The sequence below is a fragment of the Dermacentor silvarum genome, chromosome 2, assembly GCF_013339745.2.
Source record: "Dermacentor silvarum isolate Dsil-2018 chromosome 2, BIME_Dsil_1.4, whole genome shotgun sequence".
Taxonomy (NCBI): domain Eukaryota; kingdom Metazoa; phylum Arthropoda; class Arachnida; order Ixodida; family Ixodidae; genus Dermacentor; species Dermacentor silvarum.
Window position 1 is genome coordinate 126724449 of NC_051155.1, and position 17062 is coordinate 126741510.

A 17062-nucleotide genomic window follows, 5' to 3' on the forward strand; every position below is an offset into this window, starting at 1 on the left:
AATTTGTTTGGCGGTGTTCGGCAGTTTTTTGAGGGCCGCGGTATTCTGCGTGTTGTGTTGAATAAGCATGCCCAGCACTCTAATGGTCACAACCGGAGGAACCGGGCCGCTTTCGAAGACAATTTTGATCGGTGCCTGTTGTTGGGTGTCAGTGTCTGGGTTGGTCAGTGGCTCGGATGGTGCGTCATTTATCGCAACATCCGAGCCGCTGTTAGTCCAGATGGTAACATCGTGCGCGTATATGGCATGTTTGATGTGTGGTATCCTGTTTAGTTGTTGTGGTAGGTTCATCATGGTGATATTGAAGAGTAGGGGTGAGAGGACGGCACCTTGCGGGGTGCCTCTTGTCCCTAGAGTAAGCTTTTGACCACGCGTTCTTTCTTTGAGAAAGTCGGAAATGTAGGCGAAAGTTCTTTCGCCTACATTCAGCTGGGATAGGCCATTTAAGATGGCCTGATGGGCTACATTATCAAATGCTTTACAGACGTCCAGGCCCAGTATGGTACGATCGAGTGGCTCTTATTGGGCGTGGATCTAGAATGTCTTGTTGCAGTTGAAGCATAATGTCTTGTGTTGACAGACACACTCTGAAACCGATTAGCGTGTCAGGTAGTAGGCGTTCTGTCTCAATGTAATAGTTTATCCTGTTTAATATTACATGCTCCATGACCTTGCCTAAGCAGGAGGTGAGAGAAATTGGTCTAAGGTTGCCCAGTTCTAACCTCTTGCCTGGTTTCGGTATGAATATGACCTTGGCATATTTCCAGCTAGGTGGCACTTTTCCTTCGGTCTAGTGGGTGTTAAAGAGTGTAGTGATTTCGCTGATCGAGCGATCATCTAAATTTCGGAGCATTTTGTTTGTTATGCTGTCTTCCCCGGCAGCGGCAGTGGTTTTAATCTGGCTGAGGACGGCTCTAACTTCTGCTACGTCTATATCCCTATCTAAAGCTGGATTGCTTTCTCCTTCATATTTAGCTGGAGTGGGTATGTCCTTGGTGGTGTTGAAGTATTTGCGCTGAAGTTCCTGTATTAGGTCATGCTCCTCCCCAGGATAAGAATGAATGATTTTCTGCATGTTCTTACTTGTGATTGATTTGGTTTGTTCGGGGTCAATTAGATGTCTTAGTAGAAACCAAGAGTTCTTGTTAGCTAATTGACCATGGAGCCGGTGACACATTTGGTGCCAGTGTTCTCTGCTCAATGTTTGCGTGTGTTTCTCGATTTCTTTGTCGATTTGAGCTATCTTCCTACGTAAGGTCTTGTTGTTTTTTTGTGACATCCATCTCTTCTGGATACTTTCCCTAGCCTCCCACAAGTGTATAAGCCGTGAGTCAGGGGATAAGCCTAAGGTGGATAAGCCTAGTTATTAAGTCGTTAACCAGCTCAGGATGATATATGATATTGCTTATCTCATGGCGGACACCCACTGCGGGGGATTGGCCAAAATTCAGATGGAATAGGCAACCTTTGTTAATACTAAAATTCGTAAAGTTAACTGAAGGGAATGCAAAAAAAATAAAATTCTTAAGAATTCAAGAAAATCTATTTGAAGCACTTATAAATTCATCCACGGCTGAGCAAATATCCCTGTGGCACTTTCCAAGAGAGGAGGTTCCTAAAGAAAGGATATTTAGTATTGAAAAGCTCAAATCAAGCTGTGTAAATGTTGATTCTAGAATATTTTTCGTTAAAGAAGGAAAACGGCAGCAGAATATGAAAAAGTGATGTTTGTTTCGTCGTGTGCATAGAATGGGCACATAGGGGAGGGCACCAGACCAGCCCTGTGACTGCAGAAGTTTAATATTAGTATTCGACAGCCAAATCGGCTAAAGATTACTTCAGTTTTTCTGGTGTGAAAGGAATTTTTGAGCCAAGGGAATAGGAGGTGTCCATATTCTGAAAAACTAGCTTAGTTTTTCTGAAAAACGATATTCTGAAAAACTAGCTTAGTTAGAAAAACTAGGTTCAAAAAGTCTTGAATAATTGTATATCTCCTGAATCTAGTAGTCGTTAGGTAAGCTATTGTAGGAAGTAATGGTAACTGAGGGCCGCTCTCGCGAGACTGTCAGCCTTTTCGGTCATGACTAATCCTTTATGTCCAAGCACCCATAGCAATCTAATTAAATTTATGTGGGAAGGTACTAGAAAATGAAATGTACGTAAAAAGTTAGTGACACTATTTTCTGTGAGCGAGGAACATCAAGAATCTGTTATTATTACTACCGCCGATATTGATGACTTTAGTTTGCGTAAGGCTAGAATTACAGCTAAAAATTCAGCCAGAAATACGGAAAAGAAGTCTGGAATCCTGATTGTGAATGACCAGTGTAGAGCAGGAGAGAAAATGCCAATTCCAGATTTTTCTTCGCACTGTGAGGCGTCTGTCGCAATGGCCGTACTAATAGATAAACTCAATAAATGGTCTTGTAATAGGCCGTTTAATATATTATGAGAGAGAAGTTTAGCGTTGTTTGGGTAGATGTCATCATATTGACGCAAGACAAAAACCGTCTTTAAATAACGCGCGAAGGCTCGTGTGCCCTCCAGTAGGACAACGGCGTATTAGTGAGTACGACAAAGACGAAGACGCAATGGCACGTGCATTCGCCGCACGCACTGGGATATATGTGACCGTTGTCAGAAGAAGAGGAAGTGAGGCGCCGCTCGAGGAAAAGAAGGCTTCTTGATCTCCTGCTTGGAACGCTGCAGTTGTTTAATTTTAGTTAATTGCTGGGCACAAGTTAGCCCTCAATAAATAGTTATCGTAGAAGTCCTTGAATCATTCATTACAATATATGATTTGTAGGATCTCTCGCACATCACAAATATGCGGCACCTCCCAGATACGTACATTTAAGGGATTGGTCAATGTTTGTACGAATACCACCTGTGGTGTATAAAAACGAGGCCTGTGTACTCCGAAGAATAGTGCAGGCTGGGAAATGAATATCTATTCTCATCTTGTAATAGGAGATTCATACAATTTTAAGACTGTTTGCACCGTCAGTAATCGAAATCTACACAATATTGAGGGCAACCTGACTTCTTGGTGTTATTGGCAACACATTTAGGAAATCCGCAACACAGTCGTAAGGCTCCCTGCTCAAGCAGAACAAGGGGACGTAATTTATAAGCTCTCTTTGTCTTCTACGTCACTCGCATACGGCGCAGCCTATAAAAGCTTGCAGATGTGGCACTATGGGCCCAGCACTGCGATGCTTCGTTATTTGGAATAAAAGAAGGATATGTCGCGAAAGCAGAAGAACCAAAATGCAGGTGTTAGAAACTAATTGACAAAAGGAGGTGTTCTAGGAGAGAAGCTATTGCCACTGTTAAGAAGAGGACTCACGGGTACGCTGGCGTTACTGCTTGTCAACCTTCTTTCACAAACGCGACTATTTCGCGGGAAATTAAGGCCACAGTGGACAAAGCAATGGGAAACGCAATGAAGTGATTAGTAGTCAGCATCTCTGAATGCATATCTCAAGTAGTCAATACCCAGTTTGCTAATATTCTGCAGTTAACACCAGCACTGACTCCTGACACCCCTAAACTACCACATATTGAGAAAGTAAAAATATAAACAACGTTGGCGCGCTTCCCTCTGAAAACAGCCACGAAACCTATGCGTCTTCCTCGAATCCTGACCAACAAATACTAGACTTGCACGTCTCCACAGACGTTGACCTGGATGCACGGGCTCAAAAACGCAGCCGGTCCCCGTTGAACCGAACTTCTTCTATGTCCCCTCAGAACAAGTCCAGAAAGGCTCCCCCCAGTACAGTTCTCAAAGAAAACATTTTTGAGAAGGTTGTTGCTACTGCAATACTATCTTCAAAATAGGATCCTTGAGACTATTACAGTGGAAATGTCGTTCGATATTTGCTGCTTATACAGATATACGCTGTCTTACCGTTCAGTTAAATTCCTGATATAATCTTGCTGCAAGCAACTTGGCTTACCCCAGATAGAAATTTTCATGTCAAAGATTATCGGTCATTCCTATTAGATGGATCTTCGAAAGGAGGTGGTTTACTCACACTGATATCTTATAGAATTTGCCATAAGGCAAAGATAGCTCTAAAGCTCCTGTCCCCCGAGTTTGAAATACTCGTGTTAGACAGGCCTTTCAGTCATTTTTATAGCCAATGTATATTTTCCCTCAGGTGTTCATGACACGCGGCCTTTGGATACTATCATTACTATTTGAGGAAAAGATGTTTTGCTAGCTGAGGACTTTAGCTCCCACCATATTACATGGGGATTAAAAACATATTAGAGTGGCAATCGCTTGTGAAATTTGTCCCAGGACAACAATCTTACGTGTGAAAATTCAGGACAACCTACATTCTTCAGAGGTCAGACTGCTCCTGCTCATAGACTTGGCTTTTGTAAGTTCAAGCCGCTCCCTGTCCGCCTGGTCGACTGTTGATCATGTCACAAATGGCGACCACATACCGGTCATTTTTTATATTATGCGTCCGATTTCCTCGTCACTTTCTAATTTGCGTACTTTCATAAATTACAGTAAATTTCAAAATTGCTTGCTATCCTCATTCGCTTATCTGACGGATGTTAGTCTCAAATCGTACGCACTGAGCATTTGTTCTGTTTTAAAATATTCCCGAAAAAAATCTGAATTTCTTGTAAAATCAGTTAAAACAGTGTCTTCCCCTTGGTGGAACGATGACTGTTCGCGTGACTACAGGCGAAGGAAGACAGCTTGGAAAAAACTGTTACATAATCAATGCCCTCAAAACTGGCTGGATTACAAATTCTATGCAAGTACTTTTAGGCGGACAGTGTTGGAGGCTAAAGATTAGCACGACATCCAGCATATTCATTTCCTTTCTAAATCAAATAATAAACGGGCATCTTCAGCATTCTACGCACCAAGAAAATGATTCCGAGACCAATAAATGCGCAATCCGCAGTGTTGTCTCCTGAAGAAATAAAGGATTCATTGGAGGTAATCGCTAGAGGGAAAAAAACGTCGCTTTTCTTCCCAACAACCATTAGCTCCATTGCTATCACCTACTGAGGAAGATTTCACGAAAATTTCTAAATCTGAATTATCAGATGTCATATGAAGGTTTCCATCAGTGGCTCCAGGCCGCGACGGAATCACTTCGTCCATGTTAAAAATTTTATATAAAGAATCACAAGAATATTTATTAGACAGCATCAATTATTTCATTATATAGATAGATAGAATCCACTTCATTTCCAACACACAAGTTGGGGGTCCCCAGGCAAAAAGCTGTCTCAGACAGCTTGACGGGACCTAGGGGCCTACAGAGAGCAACAGGCAGTGGATTTCACAAATTCGAACAATTATACAGTACACAGTACATACATACAATCATTATGAACAATCATTATAAACAATACAGTCATTATGAAGAAGAAATGAACTTGCTTGATACAGGTACAGCATAAATGGTGGACACTATCACAGAATGCATAAATAGTGCAGGAAATGAAGCAGCCAGGAGAAGAAAAGACAAAAAGATCATTGCTTCGTCAGGTAATCACGAACCTCCGATTTAAACGTGCCGACAGGGGCACTGAAATTAATGCGAGTTTTTAAGAGGTTGTATGGTGTTGGTATGTAGTGGTCCAGCCTAGATCTACTGTAATTTGTGCGTGTACGCGGAACTGGTACTACCTGTTACGTATGTTGTAGTCATACGAGGAAGGCTCTGTATCATTTGAAAGTTTAGTTTTATACATATAAAGAGACAGTTTATAACCATATAACTTAGACGCTTTCAGCATATTATGTTTAATGAATAGGGGATCAGTGGGTAATAGGCTCGGGTGTCCATTAAAGTTCTCAAAGATTCTTAATACCTTTTTTGGAGCCGCTCCAGTTTGTTATAGTTGGTGGTAGTTGTAGTACCCCAAACTAAAGTACAATATGAAAGACGCGAGTAAAAATTAGCATAATATATTGAGTTCCTTAGTTTCATTAGAATTAATTCCCTGAGTCTGTAGAGGCAACCAACTGCTTTGCCTAATTCAATCGTGAGTTTATTAACGTGCATGTTCCAAGACACTGTTTGTTCGAACCAAACCCCCAAAACGTTTTCGGATGCAACGCGCTGCAGGGGCATTCCTTGAAAGTTTAGGGTGAGTTCAAAGTCACATTGCTTATTGAGCGGTTTAAAAATAATATATTTCGTTTTTTATTTTTTAAGTTTAATCTGTTAGAGTTCAACCACTGCTCATGGTTCATTAGGTAATTGTTTATCGTTGTGTTTAAGTGAGCTAAAGTTGATGGCGAAAAGAAAATATTAGTATCATCAGCATACATGACCAGTTTCGGAGAATTAGGCACATCACATAAGTCATTTATGTAAAGTATTGTGGGCCTTTATAACGCACATCTTCCTCATCTGTATGTTATCATCATCCTCGCACTTTTACCTATCCTCCTCTTCGCCTGTATATGTGTTCATCATCATCGCCTGTGTGCTACACTTGTTCGCTGACGATCTCCCGGGCCTAATAAACGTCGTTCCAACCGAGACGTCAGAAGTGGTGGAGTGTGCTCTTCGGTCCTACGTCCTCTGGCCATCCGGTCTGCCTCCTGGAGCTTCGTTCAGGTCGCCGCTTGCGCTCACCGTCAGCTAGCATCACGTGCAGCCTGGCGCCCCTATTGCCACCATTCCGACATCGCAAGTGCCTCCTTCCTTTATCATCAACAGCGCCCAGCGTGACCCCCATCTCTTCGCTGGTCTTCGCGGAGAGGATGTCGAAGACTGGCTGGACGATTATGAGCGAGTCAGTTCCGCCAATCACTGGGATGATGTTAATAAACTACGCCATGTCTCCTTCTATCTGTCTGGCGTGGCGAAGACGTGGTTTTTTAACCACGAGCCCGAATTGACCGACTGGACTCTCTTCAAGCACCAGCTTCGTGAAGTGTTCGGCACACCGGCTGTTCGGTCCACTCTCGCCAAGAAAAGCCTCGATGCTCGCAAACAAAACCTGGGCGAGTCGTACACCTCCTACATCGAGGACGTCCTTGCACTCTGCCGACGTGTTAATTCTTCAATGTCGGAGTCGGACAGGGTACGCCACATTCTCAAAGGCATTGGAACTCTGGCCTTCAATGCACTCGCCACTAAGAATCCGGCTACCGTCGCTGACGTCGTAATCACTTGCCAGCGCCTCGATGAGCTCGAGTCTGTCCGCCTACAGCCCGACATTGACGATGCCCATTCTACGGGGGACCATGACCTACGTACACTGATACGCACGCTCATACGCGAAGAGTTACGCTCATACGCGAGGCGCTTACCGTTCGTCCAGATGCCGTTCTCCATCACCCTACCGCCGCTCATCGTCACCACTTAGACCTGCCTCCCTTACCTCTACCGTTCGCGCGGAAAACTAAGCGATGCAGTTTCCGGAGGAAAAGCTGCATACACACACAAGACTGAAATTCCTCCAGCGCGCCCATCCAATATGATTCGTGTGTACGTTGAAGAGGTGCCCGTGGATGCTTTAGTGGATACTTGTGCGGCTTTGTCGGTTATGAATGTTCATTTGTGTTCCCGTCTGAAGAAAGTTATGACGCCTTACGATGGTCCCACGCTGGTTGCAGCCGAGGGGAACACTATTCGACCTGCTGCCTTCTGTACTAAGCGTGTACTTATCGATGACATTCTCCATCACATACAGTTTGCTGTGCTATACCCGTGCTCTCACCAGCTGATTTTGGGATGGGATTTTCTATCTTCTGCCTCTGCTGCTATTTGTTGTGGGCAGCGTGTGATACACCTTACCGACACCGAACACTAGCTTGGCGGAGAAACCCACACGCCACTTCACCTGGCCGCTGCGGAAGATACGGAACTACTCCCAGGACAAATCCAACTAGTTACTCTCCTATCCGACGACATTGACCATGGTGACGTCTTGGTGTTCCCTTCTTCACGTTGCCTTACTAAAGGCATAACATTTACATCAGGAGTTGTTCGATTCCACAATGGATCTGCACTGGTCACTGCCACGAACGCAACTCCAGAAAAAATCCTCCTTCCGCAAGGCACAACCGTTGCATCCGTCGCCGATCTGGAGCCTGTATGCGTCTTGCCACTTACACCAGTCTCTTCTGGGGACCCATCTTCTGGTTATTCTTCTTCGGCCGCCGCCCTTACAGCAGTCATCAGCACTGACTTGAAACCCGCGCAGACACAACAGCTGCTGGCTTTGTTGAAAAAGCACGCCAATTCTTTCGACGTGTATTCGTCAACGTTGAGCCAAACAATCGTTGCAGAGCATCGCATTCTGACAGACAAAACATCTATCGTACGGCGCCGCCCATACCGTGTGTCTCTAGCCGAGCGGAAAATCATCGAAGACAACGTCGCAGACATGCTGGAACGCAAGGTAATTCGCCCCTCGGCTAGTTCTTGGTCGTCTCCTGTTGTCTTGGTCCGCAAAAAAAGATGGCTCCGTGCGCTTTTGCGTCGATTACCGGGCGCTCAACAAGATAACTCGAAAAGACGTCTACCCTATGCCGCGCATTGATGACGCCCTTGATTCCCTCCAAGGTGCGGAATACTTTTCCAGCCTGGATCTGCGTTCCGGCTATTGGCAAATCCCCATGCACGAAGACGATAAAGAAAAAACGGCGTTCGCAACCCCCGATGGACTGTACGAGTTCAACGTAATGCCTTTCGGGCTCTGCAACGCGCCTGCGACCTTTGAGCGCATGATTGACACCGTGTTGCGTGGCCTGAAGTGGAAGACCTGCCTGTGTTATCTGGACGACATTGTCAATTTCTCATCCACATTTAATCAGCACCTACAACGCTTGGATGAAGTTTTGACATGCCTCGCCCACGCTGGTCTTCAACTGAACACCAAGAAATGCCGTTTCGCCAGCAAAGCCATTAAGATCCTGGGTCATGTCGTGAGCAGGGATGGCATTCAGCCGGACCCTGACAAGACTGCTGCAGTTCTTCGCTTTCCTCGTCTTGACAGACCCAAAGACTTGCGCAGTTTCCTTGGCCTCGCCTCTTATTTCCGTCGCTTTATCCAGAACTTAGCCTCCATCGCAGCTCCATTACACAAGCTACTAGCTTCCGGTGTACCCTTTCTGTGGTCCCAGGAATGCGAATTGGCGTTTGCACGCTTGAAGGACGCCCTCACCTCTGCACCTGTGCTTTGCCATTTTGATGAGGCCGCACCGACTCTCCTACACACAGACTCTAGCGGCCGCGGTATAGGTGCTGTTCTTCTGCAACGCGACAACTCTTCGCGAGAGAGAGTCATTGCATACGCCAGCCGTGTACTCAGCGCTTCCGAAAAGAACTATACGATCACTGAGCAAGAGTGACTGGCTATTGTTTGGTCGATACAGAAGTTTCGCCCTTTTCTCCACGGCCGCCATTTCACCATCGTTACGGACCACCACGCTTTATGCTGGCTTTCCACGCTCAAGAACTTGTCTGGACACCTGTGTCGCTGGATTTTACGCCTCCAAGAGTATGATTTCGAAATCATATACAAGTCCGGGAAGAAACACCAAGACGCCGACGCTCTTTCTCGCTGCCCGCTTCCTACGGCCCCGCTCGGCGCCTCTGCAATCGCTTCGCACGTCACCAGTTCGACCGACACTGCTACGGTTTCCTCCCTGGCCTCTATGTACCAACTGCCTTTCGACGATGATCAGCCACTCGCCTCTCGTCAGCTGGCTGACCCGTACTGTCAACGCTTCATTGATCACCTCTCTGGGGCTTCTCGTCCACCTAACGCGCGCCTCCGTCGCCAGCTCGCGCACTTTAAGCTGGACGATGGCGTGCTGTATCGCCGTATTTACCATCCTGACGGGCAACGCTGGGTGCCAGTTCTACCACGCTCTCTCCGACTTCGTGTCCTCAACGCCTTTCACGATGATTTGACAGCTGGCCACCTTGGGTTCCATAAAACCTATGACCGCATTCGAAGTCGTTTCTATTGACCTGGCCTTTCTGCTAGCGTCGCCAGATACGTCGGTTCCTGCTCTCCCTGCCAGCGTCGCAAGCTCCCAACATCTGCTCCTGTCGGCCAATTACAGCCGCTTCCGTGCCCTGCAGCCCCGTTCGAGGTTGTTGGGATCGACCTTTACGGGCGCCTTCCGGTCACTACTGCTGGCAATCGATGGATAGTGACTGGCGTCGACCATCTGACGCGCTACGCTGAGACAGCTTCTGTCCTTACTCACTCTGCTTCGGAAGTTGCTCACTTCGTTCTTGAAGCCAGTATTCTACGTCATGGTGCTCCTCGTGTACTGCTCAGTGACCGTGGAAAGGCGTTCCTTTCCCAACTGCTAAACGAAGTTCTTCGAGCCTCCGGAACAGCCCACAAGACAGCTTCTAGCTATCACCCCCAGACTAACGGCCTGACCGAGCGGTTTCATCGCACCCTTGCCGACATGATCGCCGCTTATATTCAACCAGACCACAAAAACTGGGATGTTCTTTTACCATTCGTCACTTTCGCCTATAACACGGCCGTGCAGCGCACAACTGGATACTCGCCATTTTACCTCGTTTATGGACGCTCCCCTACTTTCTTTCTGGACGTTTCATTCTTCAACTCCAAGGCTAATACATCTCTATCATCGTGCGAAGAGTACATTTCCCGACTCGACCACTGTCGCCAGCTTGCTCGCCTGAACACAGAGGCCAGACAACAAGACCGGAAAAATATTTACGACGAATGCCATCGCGTTGTATCTTTTCGACCTGGTGACGAGGTCCTGCTCCTGACTCCTGTTCGCACCCCTGGTTTATGCGAAAAATTCCAGCCACGGTTTATCGGGCCGTACATAGTCCTTGGACAGACTTCGCCTGTCAACTATCGCGTTACTCCTCTTGACGCCCCCACAGACCGCCGTTGCCGCAATACCGAGGTTGTCCACGTCTCCCGCATGAAGCCCTTCACGCGGTGTGCCTCGACACCTTGATGGCCGGCCAGGATGGCCGCTTTCACGTCGGGGGGGGGGGGGGGGGGGCGAAGTCGATCGACGGGGTAGACAAGCCAGTAGATCGTTCCGTACTCGAGCGAACACAGTGAAAAGAGTCAGAGTCAGGAGTACACAAAAAAACAAGATATTTATCGGCTGATAAATATGCACAATGAGTAAAATAAAATAATAAAAAAGACACAAGACAGACTAACGCACCTGAACGTAATATAACACAATGAAGACGGAGAAATATGATGAGCAATTAACAATACATATACAAATGAAACAGTGCGAGGATCAAATACACAAGAATACACTTATCAGTATTTCAATAAAACAAACTTCAAAAGAAATTAAAGTTCAAATGAAAACAAACGATGTCATACGCATGGCCGGGCAGCAGCAGCAAGCCCATAAACCGTGAAGTCGGTGCACAGAGCTTTCCCGAAGAATGCTGGTGGGCCGATCTTGTTGAGGTGGATGCGAATTTCTGGGCTGGGTTTCCCGGGAGTCTAGATCTGACGACTTCCCTCAAGCAGGTTGAGCTAACTTGAGGTGAACTACCGTGGGCTTCGTTGCAGACGCTGGTTAGACGTCTCGTGCGTCAACAAGTTCCTTGGAGTTCCGACGTGGCCAGGCGGCCCAGGCTATACTGGACGGCACTAGCCCCCCGACGGCTTCTCAGCAGCGCACAGGCTCAGCTTCTATACAAATCAGCAGCGCCCAAAACCTGCGCCTAAATAGCCTCTCCTTTCCCTAGTTCCCTATGTAAGGAAACTGTTGGTATGCAGAGTTCACCTAATTAATTCCCGACTCCTCCCAAAGGTCTTGGCCACGGCCCTTTCACCATGGACGAGGGCCGGTAGATTCCCCTCTCTGCAAAGGTCAAGGGCCAAGGTCGAGACCGGCACTACCACGCGGACGTACACGTACACTTCTGGGTCGGTAATCGGCGTGTCGCGTCTCGAATCGAGATGCCACCCCGTGAGACCAGGACGCTTTTGACGCCCGTAATTCGGCGTGTCGCCAATCGAAATTATACGCCGCATAGTGAGGACACCACGTTTTTGACGCCCGTAAATCCGCGTGTCGCTAATCAGCGTCCAAACCACTCGAAAACTTGAGAAAATATGCCGCTCCGTGACAGAGTGGAAAATTGCCAAGGTCATTCCCTCACTTAAAGCTCCTGGTGACGGTTATGTGTTAGACGAAATCAGGCCCATCGCGTTAACTTCTAATTTCGTAAAATTGATTGAAAGAGTTGTCAATATTCGTTTGATAAGTTCTCTTAATGAGCGATCGATCCTGATGTTGAATTCCAATGGCAGATCGCGAGCGCTCGGCCAGATCACGAACGGAGCGCGTCGCTCCGACTCGGATCGCTCCCACCAGCTCGCACCAAATCTGCGAATGGAATGCATGCGCTCCCGCGGGGGCACTTAGTACACGGAAATGAATTGAGAGGGCGCTGAACTAGAGGTAATATAGAGAGGAGAACAACAACTTGGTGGCGCAGCCCACCACACCGCTTCAAAGGAGATGCATCCATCCATTCATGTGCATCGTCCCAGCATTCTCTGGGTTTGTTTTCCTTCTGGTATTTCGCGCGAGCATCGCACGTGTTGGCGCGCTTGGACCACCTTGGGCTGTACGGTACCTCGTCGTCCGAGTATCGCCGAACGACATCCTCGACGAACCCAATCACTTTAGGCCTCTTTGCAGGCAGGCGAAACATCACATCAAACACCCGTTGACACACAGCAGCGTCGCATTCACTGTCGGTGTCGGTAGAATCATCACTGGACTTGGAACTTGTGTCCGAGTCGGAGCTGTCACTATCTAGTAGCATGAACAAAAGCGCACGGCGCGTCGCAGCATCCATGCGGTCCATGCTTTCCATGTCTACTGCCCGCGACCGGAAACAGGCGACCATGACAGGAAGCAGAGGCGGGTGAAGGAAATACGTCACGCGGACTTCCGGTGAAATCTGCCGATTTCGGCGGAGCAGATATTTTTGCTCCACAGAGCGATCCGGAATCAGCGGCTGGTCCCAGTCTGCCATTGGAACACACAACTCACGCTCCTATTCTGCCATTGAAATATACTTGCTCCACACAGAGCAGAAATACTTGATCTGGATCTACCATTGGAATTCAACATGAGTCCGAAACAAATTGGTTTCACATCACAATGCTCTATATGGCAGGCGCATATTGACCTTGAAAGCCGTATTCAGTTGGCATGGCACCGATGGCAGTTCGAGGCATTAGTTACTCTAGATATCTCAAAAGCCCGTGACAGTGTTGAGCATGCGATATAGATCAATCAGCTTCAGAACATTAACTTTCCAAAATACCTTCAAGCACGGATTCCAGAATTTTTAAGGAACAGAGAATTTTATTGCTTTCGAAGCGGCATTTCTTCAGCTAGGTACGCGCAATCAAGAGGCGTTCCACAAGGGGCAGTACTTTCTCCAGTGTTATTTAATATTCTAATGAGTTCCATCCCAATTCATGATGACGTACATACTTACGTGTACGCTGATGACAGAGGGTTTTAAATGCGAAGCATTTTTTGTCGAACATTTGCTACTTAGACAGTATCTTTCTATCTATCAATCTATCTAGCCGCCTACGTCTTTGTGCTCTCATGGTCGTTTGGTTAACTTGATATGTACCAAAATTGGCATACTATGACAAGAGTAAATGACGAACATAAATGACATGTCAGGACATGAATGCCATGGCATGCGTGTCATGTAGGTCATAAAACAGCCGCCTCCGTCTTGGTGCTCTCATGATCGTTTCCTTAACTTGGTAGGTACGAAAATTCGCATAGCATGACAGGAGTGTATGACGAACGTAAGTGATACGTCATGACATGCGTGTCATGTAGGTCATGACAATGACCCAGCGAAAAATATTAACACTCAAAAACCACTGAAATGATTTCGGACGTGGGTACTAAGTGAACGAAACACTAAAGGATGCTGGTAAAAGTCAGAGTCATTAGCAAAAATGACAAGGACTCAGCGAAATAATATTAACACTCAAAAGTCACTGAAATGGATTCTGACGTTGATACTACGTGAAGGAAAAGGCTAAATGTTGATGGTCGAAGTCACATAGTCATGAGCATGACTAAGGCTTTCGCCTTAAGGTCTCTTGGGTGTAGCTAAAGGGACTCCTGAGGACTCATGACATGAATCTCTTGACATGCGTGTCATGTAGGCCATGAAAGAGCCGCGTACGTCTTGGTGCTCTCAAGGTCGTTTCGTTAGCTTGGTAGACTCCCCGCACAGTGCTTCGCATAACATAGATTCCCACAGGGCGTAGGATTTGCCGGCTTTTTCTCATCGGCAAATGACATCCAAAAGCTTTATCAAATATTACAGACAAACCTGTCTGTTATAGAAAGATGGCTTGATGCGATGCATCTCTGTCTCAACTTTAACAAATGCTGAGTGCTCGAGTTTCCACTAAAGGACCCAATATATATTTCTCTCTCCTATCATCTAAGTATTATCCCACAAGTAGACACTGTCAAATATCTTGGCTTGATATATGATGGTTCACTGTCTTGGAAGGCACACATTGACTACCGTATTTTCGCGCGTATAACCCGTCCTTGCATATAACCCGCACCCTTAACTTTGAACTTCACGAAAGAGAAAAAAATAACCTCGCGTATAACCCGCACGCGTATCCGAAAAAATGAGGACTAGGAAGTTACAACTACGCGCAGTCATCATTTCGTTTTCAAAACAAATTTATTTCAAAACGACTGCCGCAACATTGTCAGTTCTGTCGTCCGATTCACTGCTGCCATCCGAGGCTTCATCGCCGCTCTCAAAGACGTAATCGTCTTCGGAACCATCTCGCAGCAGCTCTGTTGCCAATTCTTCAGCAACGGCTATGATCATCAGTTTCTCTTTCACTGTGAAAGACTGCCGCCGAGGCACACTCGTGATGCCTAAACAAGCCTGGCCAACTGTGCAAACTGGACTTACAAGAAACGGCACCGGACTCTTGCGAAAAGCGTGCGAAAAGCATCTAACCAGACTATGGATGTAGATCTGGCTATAACCTGTGTTGGCCTCTTATTAACTTAACACACGTCGATGTCGATAGGCATGCGGACAACGAGAACTCTGCACGGCAGGCTGCGCATTGCCGTGAAGCCGACCCCCTCCCTTCGCTAATCTTCGCAGATAACCCGCACCCCCACTTTTTAAGCAATTTTTCCAAATTTTGGTGCGGGTTATATGCGAGAAAATACGGTATATTGCAGCAAAAGGTGTTCGCGTGGTTGGCTGGCTGTGTAGGTTGAGCAATAGTCGATCAGGAATGCGAAGAACAACGCTGTTAACAATATACCGCATGTATGTTCGCCCGGTATTGGAATTTGGGTGTGTGTTGTACTCTGGAGCTCCCACATATAAACTTCGCCCCCTTGTTCTTCTGGAGAGGCAGGCCTTGTAACAATGTTTAAGGCTACCTAAATTTGTAGCAAATGAAGTTCTACGCATGGAAGCTAGAATCCCTTCTCTTGTTAAGAGGTTTCGATTACAAGCTGTGCAATCATATTTAAGACTATATGAATTCCCTATAAGGCGTTCACAAACAGTTTTTATCTACCAGCCGGACTTGTTTTTCGGCTTGTACTGGCCGCAATTCACCACACCACAAATTACTTTTATTCAAACTCTCCTAGATCAGTTAAACTTCCAAATTCGTGTTGTGAGTCCTGTTTGTTGCAACACCAATTCCATTAAAATTCAGTACGATGATATTTTCTCCAAAAAATGCTATGGCACTATCTTACCGAATGCTAAGCTGTATCTTAAATTATTACTTTTTGCACGTTCTTATCAAGACATTTATTGCCACCACCGCTTCCCAAAATGAAGAAACGTCAGGAATTGGAATATTTTCTCCAATTCTTGATTGGTCGTTCGCTCTTCGCCTGCCAGACTTCGTACCTATCTTTCTAGCTGAATTTTTAGCTGTAGTTCTAGCCCTCTGTAAACTAAATACATCAACACGTTCCACAGTGGTCGTCACAGATTCTTTATCTCTGTGCTCCTCACTCATGGTTTTCGATAATTCCTCGGTTTGGCGAGCTTTCAGGTCGTTAGTACCCCTCACTTAGCTTTGATTAGATTAATTTGGGTACCAGGGCATAAGTGCCTATTTCTAAACGAAATGGCAGATTCGTTGACGAAAGCGTCCCTGAATGGCCCGGTCATTCAAAGCCTACCGGCTTCAGCTTTCATCATAGGGGCTAGATTTCGGAGACAAATGACGCTGCGTGAATTTCACGCCCCTTCTTTAACAAACTCCTCAGATTTTCAGCACTTGTCGCATTATTGAAATAGTAAACTCTGTCAAACGCCATAATTTTGAAGTCGCAATCACTAGACTGCGCTGCCGAATTCCATTTCTAATTTTTACCTACACAGACCTGGTCTGGTTCCCTCACCGAACTGTCCCTGTTACGCGCAACACGAAACTTTAGATCATTTTTAAATTGTCTGTCAAAGGTATGCTGCACTGTGAAAAAGAACCTTACAAACACTGTTCCGACTTCTTATATTTTAATTAAATGTTCACAATTTACTATCCTTGGGGGCCTCGACCCTTGGGCACAGCGACAGGAAGGTTGGCGTTGCCATCTAGGGTTTCATTGCAGGGTCAGAAAGATTTAGACTATAATATCAGAACTTGAGGTTCCGTTCTATGTTTACAAAATCGATTATTAGCTGCTTATTTTTTTAGGTTTCATTTATTCCTTTACTATTAAAATCATGAGATATAATCTACCTATTAATTCTCATATACGTACCTATTCCCAAATTTATGCTTGCATTATTTTACGATTCTCCTTTCTTTTTGTTATATCGAACTACCCGGTTCTGGGCCAATCCCCCAGAGTGGGTATATGCCACTACCATCTATAGGCTCTACATCTACCGTGCAGCACCAGCGCGTGCTCTCGCGTCTGCCCCCAGCTCGCGATTGGAACAACCGCTGGTTGAATCCGGATATCGCCATTTGCAGCCGCGAACCGTCCTGCGAAAGACGCATCTCCTCGATC